General features: G+C 32.5%; 1 long non-coding RNA gene across 1 annotated transcript; it reads right to left on the reverse strand.

The window, feature by feature from the left end:
• Positions 1-1,135: 1,135 nt before the first annotated feature.
• Positions 1,136-4,120, reverse strand: LOC107864156. The gene is made up of 2 exons (XR_007053460.1): positions 1,618-4,120; positions 1,136-1,406 (listed from the first exon to the last, which is right to left on the reverse strand). It is a non-coding gene; the product is annotated as an uncharacterized LOC107864156 (long non-coding RNA).

Consider the following 4,120-nt stretch of genomic DNA (forward strand, 5'->3'; position numbering starts at 1 on the left):
AATTGCTTCATAATTTACTATATTACCCCTAATTAATTATTATAAGTCATATATATATATTAGAATTAATAATATTTTTTTACTATATTACCCCTAATTAATTATTATAAGTCATTTGATTTCGACCACTGCTTCGTCATTTACTATATTACCCTAATTGCTCCATGATTTACTATATTACCCCTAATTAATTATTACAAGTCATTGATATATTAGAATTAATAATATATTTTTATTATATTACCCCTAAATAATTATTATAAGTTTTTTATATATTAGAATTAATAATATTTAATTAAAAAAATAGATATTTATGTCGTTTGTTTCAATTGTTTTAATCGTGATTTTACTATATCATCCCTAATTAATTATTTTAAGTCATTTATGTATTAAAAAATTAATAATATTTAATTAAAAAATAGACGACGTGGTTACCTATATTACCTCTAATTGCTCCGTGATTTACTATATTACCTCTAATTAATTATTATAAGTCATTTATATATTAGAATTAATAATATTTTTTCTCATATTACCCCTAATTAATTATTATAAGTCATTTATATATTAGAATTAATAATATTTAATTTTAAAAATAGTTATTTATGACATTTGATTCAGCTGCTTTAACTGTGATTTTACTATATCATCACTAATTAATTTTATAAGTCATTTATGTATTAAAAAATTAATAATATTTAATTAAAAAATGGATGACATGCCTGCCCATATTACCCCTAATTGATCCGTGATTTACTATATTAGCCCTAATTAATTATAAGTCATTTATATATTATAATTAATAATATTTTTTTAATTATATTATCTCTAATTAATTATTATAAGTTATTTATATATTAGAGTTAATAATATTTAATTAAATTAATGTACATTTATGTTTGTATCTCATCAATATCGAATTTTAATGCTAGAAAATATTTATAGTGTCGGCCCGTGTCAGCCTCTAGTCTTAACAGAAACACACTTCTAGTGAAAGATGAATTTTGATCTTGTGTTGAAACTTCTAGTTGTCCTTGAATAGTTATTCTTGAACTTGTGTTTAAGTTTAGTGTACAAACTTACAGATTTTATGTACCCGAAACAACATATACAATCAACAAGGTATAACAATATATGGGCAATAATAAAAGATGAGCTCCTCTTATTCAAAAAACAGAATAGGCGATTTAGTCATTGAATCCATAATGATTTCTCATTAACGCGATGTTACTGCTTTGATGGTGTATTAGCTACGCGATACGTGTACTTAGACAACACTCCGAGCTCTCTTTCTCCAGAGACTTCACTAACGGGGATGACATCCGCGATTTCCTTCACGTCTTCTGGTGTAAGCTTCACTGCTACGGATTGAATGTTGGCCGTTAGGTTCTTAATCTTTGTTGTTCCTGCAACACATTGGAAGTATGATTAGAAATGCTCGACTTTTTTAGAACAGGTCCAAGCTTAAATGACATATTGCAGTTAACAAATGAAGACTGATGACCAAGAGTCGAACAATATAATAACTACATCTCGAGTAGAGGAATTAAATTAACTGATAGAAAATGTTGTTTGAATTGTATAAACTTTTGTGAATGGAGAAGGCATATATCATACCGGGTAGCGGAACTACGTCATCTCCCTGATGTAGAAGCTCTAGTTGAGGAGGTGTACAACCATGCTTTGCTGCTAAGTTAGCAAATCTAGTGTAAAGAACTTTGTTCTTCTCCAAATTCTCTCCAGTAAACCTTGGATGCACACCCTAACACAATAGAGATTGTAATGAATCGGATTCGCAGTATTGCAATTCATACTTACAAAAACCCTGTTGCATATGACATAAATTTTATGCGAGAAGGAAGTGAAGTGAGATTAGGCAATATTTTAGTGTCTACATGCAAACAATTTAGATACCTAGACTTGATCTTCCCAAAGAATGACATGCAGATGAATATTTAACAGACAAACCTAAATAGATGCTTTACTAATCTGAAACATAATAGAAAGTACAAATTTCATCCTAAGTAAGATGGAAGTGACTCGTTTAAGCTGCGCTGATGACTTGCTACTGTTTGTTAGAGGTGATTTCGATTCTCTTAATGCTTGAAGTGTCTGCTTTAATCAGTTTTCATTAGCATCAGGGCTGAAAGCTTTCATTTACAGAAAGGATTCAACTGGTCCAATCTGTTTTATTTAGTATTCAATCTTATTGGTCCCAATTGCCTAACAAAGTGGTGAAGACTGGAGATGATTATTGTAGAAGTTATGTCAGGTCAGGGACAATACCATCACCGAAAGAGCATAAGTTGCTTGAGACACAGTGTGCCTTTCAACCTACAAATCTGGAACAAAGCAGCTATAGCAAAAATGTATTGTGAACTCACTCCCAAACAAGATAGGTTGTGGCTAAGATGGATACATCCATACTATATCAAAACTTTAAGCTCAACATGGAAGCTAGGAAATCTGGGAGCAGATTCAACATATAGTCACTAATCCTAAAGGGCTAATCAGACAAATCTATTCGAAACTTCTTGGAGAGGGTATAGGGTACCATGTAAATGCCTTATATTTGGCAATGCTGCATGAAACAAAGCTATGTTCACAACATGGCTGCAACTTCATGCAAAGTTATTAACAAAAGATAGACTAATACACTGGGGGGTAGATGTGAATGCCAACTGCATTCTTTCGGCAAAAGGAACTGGAAACAAGAGACATCTATTTGTTCATTGTGTTTTCACAAAGCAGCTATGGGCTCTACTCTTAGCTTTGATGCAAAAATAGAACTGCACCAGCAGTAACCGGGAGGCTCATCTTCAGTGGGTGATCCAGACGCAAAAGGGAAGACGCCTATATATGTAACATTAGAGCTATTTCTGGAACTAGAAGCCTAATAAATCTTGGATGATATAAATTTTATTTGTAGCTAGGTAGAAAGTAGACAGGTATATGTGGTAGATGATGTTAGGGTGAACTTTGGCTCTTTCTTTAAGACTAAGCTGAGTGGTTCTTAGCTGAACCGTAATTCTGATTCAGGTGATTTATATACAGTAAAGAGTTAAATAACCTACAAGAAAAAACTACAATAGATGGTAGATGAAGGAGGTTTAGGAAAGTACGATGCCGTATGAAGATGCATAATTAAAATGATAACCAGACCAACAATGTTACATGAGTGTGAATGCTAAGCTTTAACTTCCAACATGGTAACATATGTAGTTGAAATTATGTTAAGATAGATGTGAATAAAAAGAAAGACGTGGAAAAGACAAAATTATAGAAAACTAGAAATAATCACATTTCACTGAGGGTGCAAAAACAAGAGGAAGTCTCTAGAGATGATTTGATTATGTAGGCCACCATATGTATCGGTGTATAGGTGAGAGACACTATGATGACTGAAGGTGATTGAAGTAATTAGAATAAAGAGGACCCATACTTGTCTGAAGAAACAATTAGTTATTGAAATGAAGTAAGTCTAAATGAAGAAGAATGAAGATTTATATAGTTGTCCTAGCCTAAGTGGACACAGTTACCCGGTCCCTGTGCTGGTTGGGAGGTAGCAAGTATCCCACAGAATTAGTCGATCAAGGTGCTCACAAATTGTCCGTACACTTTTATTAAAAGGACTAGTTTAGTATTGGCGAGTAATTCATTCTTCATTCCAAGAACTGTACCAAGAACTAAGCCATCTTGGACTATGTTAGCTAGAATGAGGAATATGTGACATAGAGTGGTAGGCTTGCACTCTCTTATCGCCAACTCTCCAAAATCTTGTAGATCTATTAAGCACTACTATAGTTATTACCAACTAGGAGAAAGAAACAGTGACTACTTCATTCATGGGAAATAAATCTTAGAGGCACTTTGAGATACCTAACATAGACTTGGGGAAATCCTTGTTTGTTTTTTTATTTCCTTTCGGTAGGAGAAAGACATATGCAGTTGGATTAGTACAATTGTTGGTAGATGTCCCTCAATGCATACAGTGGAATCAAGTACTATGCCTTTTTGAGGAGCGCATACAAGGGAGTTCTTTTCTCGTCCAATACAATATTGAATTTAAAAACATACTTTCCAGGAGAAAAAAAAAAGTTTATTTTTCTGGCTACAGATT

Source organism: Capsicum annuum, chromosome 3 (assembly GCF_002878395.1).
Source record: "Capsicum annuum cultivar UCD-10X-F1 chromosome 3, UCD10Xv1.1, whole genome shotgun sequence".
In the NCBI taxonomy this organism is placed as follows: domain Eukaryota; kingdom Viridiplantae; phylum Streptophyta; class Magnoliopsida; order Solanales; family Solanaceae; genus Capsicum; species Capsicum annuum.